The sequence below is a fragment of the Adiantum capillus-veneris genome, chromosome 1 (assembly GCF_014529385.1).
Source record: "Adiantum capillus-veneris isolate H3 chromosome 1, ASM1452938v2, whole genome shotgun sequence".
Lineage (NCBI taxonomy): Eukaryota > Viridiplantae > Streptophyta > Polypodiopsida > Polypodiales > Pteridaceae > Adiantum > Adiantum capillus-veneris.
The window spans coordinates 129,519,600-129,528,459 of record NC_140931.1 but is presented as its reverse complement, the minus strand read 5'-3'; the positions used below and the strand labels follow the sequence as shown (position 1 = coordinate 129,528,459).

Sequence of the window (8,860 nt, the reverse complement as noted above, 5' to 3'; positions counted from 1 at the left end):
ATCACTTGATTGTTAAGCTTTGACCAAAATATAATAGTTACAACACAATTGTCATTATTGAGAAAATACATCGTTGACCAATAGTTATAAAAAAAACGTACACAGATCATCTCATTATACATGCTATGACAAAACAAAATTAAGACTTTCTGACAACGGTTAGATTGACATCGTCCAATCAAACGTCGCATCGTGTCCAAACGACGTATGTGTCTAAGTCAATCATTGAACCGTTACAATGTTCATTAGCGAAATGCTATACTAAAACCAGATAAATTGGATGATTTTCAACAAGTTTGTGGTTTTATTAGAAAAAAATATTGCATACCAATGTAAAAAACATTAGAAAAATATCTTATATTAAGCATTAGTGAAGGTTGTTGTAAGCATTTTAGTAGGAGAAAGCTAAATCTTTTTCCACAAGGAACACTGCTTTGTCGTTGTTTTCACTCATACACACTTTTCGCTCTTTTGCCAAGGTCGAGGGAATTTTATTTGTAAAAAATCATTGCGTGCAATAGCAAGGACATTCAAAAAACAAGTTTTCATGGTTGAGAGTGCATTGCTAATGTACAAAAAGCTTTACACAAAAACGCATGTAGGCTAGGTTTCAATCAAACCCTTATCCCTGGACGTTGCCGTTCTCCAAACAAGTCCATAGTATTTTCCTCACAAGCATATCAATGTGACACGTTGTACCTCCAATTATGTGGAAATTTGCCAACATGCAAAATGTAAGTTACATTAGATTTACAGATGACACAAACCATGTTCAATATTGAAGTTTAAAAAGTTCATATGATCCATTCAAGTCATTGTTGCTTGTAGTGTAAGCTAAACAAGACTTGCCAAATTGTATAATTACGTTGGGCTTTTTTATTTTCTGTTTGACACTGATAAAATGAAACAATAGGCCTTGTTCAAATTTTCAGTAAAGGCCCTAGAAGCACCTTGCTTCTTTGTTATAAGCCACAAATAACCATGTATAAATCTCTATTTTGAGTAATGTTTAGATTCAATATCCGTTTTTCTTCGATGTAAAATCTTTTCACACATTGTTACAACTGACGAGTGCGCGTGACCAATCCTCCGGAAGAGAGAGAGAGGGAGAGAGAGGGAGGTGAGCCTTCACCCAAATAATGACGCCTCACCATTGTTTAATATATACGAGTGCGCGTGACCCATCCCAAATAATCCACATGCTAAAATTGTAAATCGTGATGACGAAGACAATGTCGCATTGGGTGAATCATGGAAATTGAAGGCATGGTATCTAACCCAACATGAATATCAGATCAGCTCTTGCCCCCTCATACAACAACTGCGACCCTCATGACTAAGTGACACGGAGCATTTAAGAGGGGGGAGTGAGGGGATCAATGGATGGGAACTGCACGTGCAAGGCTGAACATTGAAAAGTGAAAACCATGGAACCAACAAGAACATGAGTTTTATGGACTATCAAGCTGTCTCCACCAACCATCATGGATCGTCATATCCCTCCATGAATCGAAGCAATATGCAAGGGGCATGCCAATCATTGAGGATCTCTACCTCAATCGTATCCATACAAATAGCAATTCTTCTGTCGACTCCAAATTCCTGATTAACAAACTCAATGTCTATCCAAAGAAACAAAAAACAACCCCTAAAGATCTCCTAGGCCGGGCCAATTATTTACTGACCTTGTTAATGCAGTATCTGAAAAGCCACCAGCGGTGATTTGGAGTGAAGAACACCTGCAATGGCATGAGCTCAATTTCCGACAATGACCCCCGACTGGTACCATCTGACAGCAAAGCTAGGGAAAAAACAGAAGGGAGGAAGTAGTCGACAAGAAAGATGATACAAAAGAAACAACTAACGTCACCAAGCAAAACCAAGAGAGGGCGACAAGATGACAAGCAGAGCACTCCACAAGGAGCTGTCAGCTCGGATAGAGACTAATCCAATTGCCAAAGGTGGCTCTTGAAATCCATAACTAGGGAGGGAACTCCAATAAGGTAGTGAAGAAGGCTCTCATAACGACCAAGTGATATCCTATTGTAGAAAGCTCATAGAGAGAGCAGAGCAGCAACCCAAAAACCAAGCCCAAACCAAACCAAAAACCCAAAAGACTGAACTTCACACACCTACGCCCACACACACGTACACACGCTCAGAAGCCACTCCAAGAGAACAAAAACAAAGCATACTAATCCACCCACCCAAACATGCACACACCAAGCAAGAAAGCATGCAAAAACAACCAACCAAAAAACCCTAGCAAACAACAAACAAGATAAATCAACAAAGCAAATATTTACCCACAAAGCTAAAAGGTATCCCAGTAGATGATTGAAACAACCAAATCATAGAGCAGCTCTTCCGATCCGTCTTCAGCACCATGAGGAACCCTCGAGGTAGGGCTCCTACACTTGCAAGGGTCATTGCAGGCGGGAACCGGGGAGGCCTTTCAAGTGGTTGCAATGGAGAAAACTTCAAGTTGCTTCCAATTGACCTCAACCCAAGAGGACAAAACGGCAGCTTGGCCAGGCAGCCATTCACACTGCGCACCACCTTGTTGCCCACAATCCGATCGAGCTGGCGTGCTGAGTGGCACCCAAGAGCATGCACAAGTGTTCCGGGCCGGTCAGCCGCCCATGGCTGGAAGAAGACCTTCTCGACCAATCGCATAGAGAGAGAATCTGACACGCTCCACTTTTTCTGAGCAAGTCCAACCTTCCTCTTCCTGAGCTACGGTGTGTGAAGTTTGAACCATGCTCTGGACATTGGCATCGTCTTCCTGAATTCTGAGGAGAAAAGGTGCTTTCCTCCTTTGAGTAGTCTGAAAGCGGCCTTTGCAAACCAAGCGCAGCGATCGCTTACTGAGAAAAAGGCACAGCCAACAGTGGAGACAACTGTCAGGATCCTAATCCAAAGGCAATCCTTGACTTGCGGATAGGTTACGAGCCCTTCGATCTCCCTTGATTTCAAAAACTTTGAAAATTTTTAACGGCTACCGCTGCTGCCACATCAGCACTAGCGCTCGAAATTTATCATCCCTCTGATTCACCACAATCCTTCCCATATCCACAACCTCCAAAGCAGTGCCTCCTCTACTGAAAGCATGGTCAACACAAGAGCGCCTCTAAAGCGCCCACCACTCAAAAAGGCTCCATAATGGTCAATGCCAAGCACCACAGTCCCTTGATGCACAACAATCAGGTCGCCCACCAACCCTGATGAGAACGTAAAAAGTCTTATCTCCCAATGTAGTCATGCCAGTTAGCAAGAATAGCCTCATCAATCTCTCTCATACGGACAACAATCCCTTTGCGGATCCCATAGGTAGCACCAATGACCTCTGCACCATCCACAGAAGCATCCACCCAACGTAAAGATGATGTTGGACCACCATCCCATGTAGCCAAATCATGTGTCTCATCTCGCGTAGTTGACGGCCCTCTGAATCTGTCACATATGCATTCCAAAGAAATGGGTGTCTCTCTACCTCTTCCACACAAGAAGATGGGTGCCCAATCAAAGCAAGGCACTAATTTCAAATCCTCATCAAGCAGCAGATCTCAATCTCTTTGAATAGATCTACATATCTACATTGAGATCTCTCTCTCTCTCTCTCTCTCTCTCTCTCTCTCTCTCTCCATATCCATCTAGTTCTCTATTCATTCTGAGAAGATGACCATCAATAATGCAAAGCTACATCCACTAACATAAGGTTACAATCAAAATTGGAATTTTTTCTTGCTTGATTTAGTCTACTCTCTAAATTCCACTACATCTGACAAGGTGCTTAATGGGTGTACTTACACTTTGGCCATCCTATTGGTTGTAGATTGGCTGTGTTTTCAGCCTCACCGCTTGTTAGGGTGAGCCCAACTTGTGGCACCATATAGGAAAGCCCTCTAGCCACCTAGGAAGAGATAAATGATGACATGATCTAATAGCAAGAGGATTCAACCTCTCTAACCAATGATTATAAAGCACTAAGTCTACTTAAGGGACTATTTCCTAATGAATCATTGCACTTTAAGATGTGTATATACTCTCTCTTTATGCTCCTGCCCTTGGCATAGCCTAACCTTAATCTCCATCTCTCTAACAATAACCTAACACCATGGTTAAGCTAAGCCTCCATCTTCCATAGCCTAATGATAAGCCATTGGTGATTAGAGAACACGCTTCCGCACTCCCCAACAAGTGGTATTAGAGCTGATGGTTTTGTACCTAGGCTTATCCAGTGGTAATCTCCCTAGAGTCGAATCAGTCCATGCATTTAGGTATAGGGACCGTTGTAAATTCTGTTTATGCAACATCACTCTAATGTGGTTCAACGAAACTTCCAAAATTTAAGGTCCTTCAAATGGCACAATGAGGACCTATACACAGTGGCTGTTCTCAGTGAACATTAAAGTAAATGAATTGGCACAGGGTATCCATGGCTTAGATTAGGTGTGCCAGTTTACTGGCGGTCTTCGCTGTCCAGGCCGTCAATGATATGCGAATCAGGAACGTAATGCCTGATTGCAGCCAGGGACATCCCCCCCCTGCCCCCCCCCTCCCCTCCCATGCCAAGTAGAGACGTGGATAGGGAATATGTGTTGCGGTCGAGTAGAGCTAATCTTGTAGCAAACATAGCTAGAGTGGCTACAAGTCTTGCTGAGAACAACTACCACAATTGCCAACAGCAAGCTCATGCACAAGCAACATGTATATTTCAATTCTGCACTATCCTGCCAACAGGGCACTACATGACCCCTTCACTATGTCACATGGCAACAACCTGCTGACTCATCTGCAACCTGGTAGTATTTTACCCAGCTCCTCCCCCACCCCCCCTTCCTCCTCCTCCTTCAAAGACAGGAGTGTGGTAAAGTACGAAAAAAAACAGATCCAATAGAAGAGGCAGAAGGGGCTAACAATACCTTCAGGGAGCTGGAGTAAATTCTGTGAATAAAGGGTGTTGCAGGTGAAATGGGCTGCATTCTGTGTTCAGAGACTGACGGAGGGGATGCCGCTAGCAATGGCCAGGTCCAACACATACATGAGTCGAAAATCAAACACAAGCAATGACACAGGGGACGACTCCTCCTTTAACTGAGCCAGATAGACGTGCCACCGTTCCTCGCATTGGTGGCTTGAACATCTCCGCCAGAGTCACAAGAAGATTCTCACGCTCAATCGGGAACTCTTCTTCCAAGGAGATGAAACGTAGAAGATCAGGTCATGCTTCGGAAGCTGCCTTTGTAGTTGTACCGTTCTCGGTCATCCGCTGGTGATTTGTGCGAGTGTTGGCAAAGGTCACCATGAAACCTGCAGAGACCAGCTTGAGGGAGAGATCGAAGAGTGGTTGTATGTGGCCTTGAAAAGGCAAGGGCACTGCAAGTGCATGTGGCTTGCATTGCTGTGGGGCAGCCATTGAGAGGTCGGTGCTAGTAATGGAAGCTCAACTCCTGAGAGGAATGCTCTCACTACTATGAAGCACAGCAGTGTCTTCAAGCTGGTCCTTTCCACTCATTCAACGTTCTCAGCCTTCACGTCAGCTCTAGGCTAGAACTTCCTAGCTCAGTGCTTCAATCATCAATGGAATTCAAATTGACCCACACAGATATGTTTCCCTTTGAACTCCAATAGTGCACAATTTTCAAACTTTCTCTCAAGCTTCCTTGAGAATCCACTATTGGTTTTTGTTGCAATGGTGAGATTCTGTTCACATGGGTCTGAGGTTCACAACTTGTTTGCAATAAGTTGCAAACTTGCTATGTTCACGTGAGCGATGTCTAGGGTAAGTGTACCACTAAGGAGGCGTGCAAGTATGGCCAAGTGTGTCAGGCCCATTAGTAAGCATTCCTCGTGCCAGTAAAAGTGCAAAATCCTAAAAGGTGATTGGTTGAGAGCCTATCTTTTTGTGACCTTCTTTTGGAACAAGAATGCCCCTTTAGAGTCAATTTTCAAATTTTCCAAATACTAACGTGCACAAATCTCTAAAAAATATCCCTGTTGGTTTTGAAAAATGCGCCTTGAAAAGGCAAATCCAAATATACCTTTTGATCTCAGATTTGCATTGAATAGCAAAAGCCCCCCCAAAATTACCTCTTTTGTCAGGTGCACGTTTACTAGCACCTTTACCCTAGTTGCGAATTGAGAACTTGTTGCCAAAAAATTGTTGCCTTGCTTCATGTGAATGGGAAGAAGAAGAGCTGCAATCATAGAGAATTGTGTAGCTCTTTTGTCAAATCAGATTCACGATGTGTGAACTGGCAGTGTGGGAAGGGAAAACTATTTCGCCTCACAAACTGTCATAAAATCTAATATCTAATTTCTAACCAACCCAAATGATTTTCTCATATTAAATTGATCACTTAATGTGGGAGAATAAACGGGAACAACTGTTAAGATATAGACATGTGCTTATAGATCTATCTCAACACGTGGCCAATGGTAAAGGGGCCCAAATGAGAGATGGTCTATAAAAGAGCAAGGATAACAAATGGAGCATAAGACCTTAGGGTTAGCTTCATTGAAGACCTCCAATAATGTGTGTAAAAGGCCTTTGACCTTAGGTAAGCTAGGGCTGAGCTTGAGGCGCGGGAACCCGACCCAGTTCAAGGTGCTTGTCATGCTTGATGACTAAGGTGCTTGAGGTGCTTGACATGCTTGAGATGCTAGGGTTGCACTTAAGGTGAGAACCTAGCCCAAGCTTAAAGTGCTTTACGGCCAAGCTTGTGGTGGGAACTGGGCCTATGTATGAGGGGGTTGAGGTGTCAAAAAGTCAAATATTCAATCCCTACAAGGAGGGGGCGAGCCCTACATGAGGGGGGATGAGAGAGAACACCCACACACTCACACAAGGCATGCATAGTACAAATAAAGCAAAAGGGACACTTGTCAAGTTCCTCCTCATGTTGCCCTCACGGTGTGCCTGAAGCCTATTGGTTGGCCACCCAAGGGGTCCAATAATAATATAGGAGATTTAATTAAATGATTTAGCATTTATCTAGCCCTCTCTCTCAAAGGGGAAAGGGGGACACTTGTCTCAAGGCTACCCTTGCTGCTTGTAATGCCTCCTGCTTGTGATTGACTAGGCCTGGAGGGGTCCAATGAGCTTCAAGCATGAGCTACAAGGGGGGGGTCGACCCAAGCAAGCTAGGGGGTTGCTTAGGGGGTATACTCACCCACACACACTCACAAACACTCTCATTGTGTGCTATGCAAAGTGCAAGAGCTCCCTCTCCTTCTCCAAGCAAGTAGAGGTTGAGAGCCTACTCCAACACTCTTGGATATGGAGTGCAAATACAACCAAGAGCCATGCTTCAATGCTTAAGCTTTCCATCTCCTTCTTCTTCATTACTATGCTATTATGTATGCTAGCAACAAGAGTTATGATAAGTGAGGAACTAATTCTTTCTCCTACAAAATGTTTCTTCTTCCTCTTCCCTACCCTCATTCCCTGCTAGCTCTCTCCACCTTCGAAGGTGTTTGAGGTCTTGGGACTGAGGCTTGGGATAGTTAAAGCTTTCCTCAAGTTTATATTATGTTTGTGATGCATGAACATTTCCATCTTCAATGCACCACCTAAGTCACAAGGAACACAAAGATTGTATTGTAACAAGTCTCTCTTAATGGGAGAAATCATAATACAAATGCCTATTGGAGGGGGGACCGGCTCCACATAAATCCGGTCCTCAACTGTTGTCATGTTCTCTAAATTCTTTCTCTTGCAAAAGTATTGTTCATGCCAAGTTAACTAATTGCTATGATTATGTTGCTATCTTCAACTATGTTCACGCTATGCTCACAAAGTCAATTCTCAAAAGTACTCTCATTAATTTCCGCTACTCTCAAGTTAAATAGGCCAATTCCATTACATTGGTATCAGAGCATTTGGTTTCTCTTTTCTTGCTTAAGAAGAGAGGTCCTTAAGTAGCCTATAAATGGTTGATGTTGTTAATTATATTAGGGTAAGTGGAACTGGGATCTATTATCGGTTTTGTTGAGCCCACTATGTGGGGGATGGTGCACACCTTAGGAGCTTTGGACTTAATAATGGAGTCTTTTTAGACTTGCCTACGGCTTTACCATTATTGATCCATAAGAAGTCCGAAAGGAGCTAGCCCTCGGCAACTCTGCTATGTTAGACCTACTCCTGTACTCTCTATAATTAACCAGTTTGAGCCGTGGGTGTAGATACTTGAGAGCCGATTTTCAAAGGCTAAGAGGAGTGGCAACTAAGGTTTTGAATTGCCAAAGCATACACTAAGTACATACATAAATTTTGTTAACATGACTGACAATAATCAAGAGAGTAGAATGAACATTGATAGCTTTGATTTTTCACATGAAGGTGCTAATGATGATGCTCCCATGTTTGTGAATTATCTCGTCACTAGGTTGTAGCAAGCTATGGGCAACCCTGCATTGCAAGCCGAAGTTACTCAACAACTTCGTGCTTATGGAATTTCCCTTCCTCTGCAAGAGGAGAGAGAGCTTAGGAGGCCTCTTGAAGAGACCCCCAAAAGAAGACTCTCTCCCATTCGAGAGGAGGAATGAAAGTTTAAGTTCCTCTGAAGATGTGGCTCCACGAAGACGGCGGTCTAGACGATCACCCACTCCTCCCAAGAGGAAAAGATCAACACATAGTCCTTCTCCTCATCACTCTGAAAGGCAAGAGAGGAAACAAAGGAAGAAAAGGGCTAGGAAGAGATCACCCTCTTCTCCTTCTTCTTCACGTTCCTCCTCTTCCGATGAAAGTTATGGCTATTTCCTGCATGGCGAAGGTCACAAAAGCTAAAGAAGTTCAAGGAGGGAGGAAAGATCTCTTTTCTCACCTACTAGCTTGCGCTCGCTCTTACTATGACAC

General features: G+C 43.5%; 1 long non-coding RNA gene across 4 annotated transcripts; it reads right to left on the bottom strand.

The window, feature by feature from the left end:
• Window positions 1-214: 214 nt before the first annotated feature.
• LOC147465551 (uncharacterized) lies at window positions 215-5,555 on the bottom strand. 4 transcript variants are annotated; one of them, XR_015189244.1, is made up of 3 exons: window positions 4,926-5,555; window positions 1,686-1,739; window positions 219-1,602 (listed from the first exon to the last, which is right to left on the bottom strand). It is a non-coding gene; the product is annotated as an uncharacterized LOC147465551 (long non-coding RNA). The 4 variants fall into 4 exon arrangements; XR_015189247.1 differs by having other exon boundaries at window positions 232-1,585; window positions 1,686-3,453; XR_015189246.1 differs by having other exon boundaries at window positions 233-1,602; window positions 1,686-3,453.
• Between the last annotated feature and the right edge of the window lie 3,305 nt (window positions 5,556-8,860).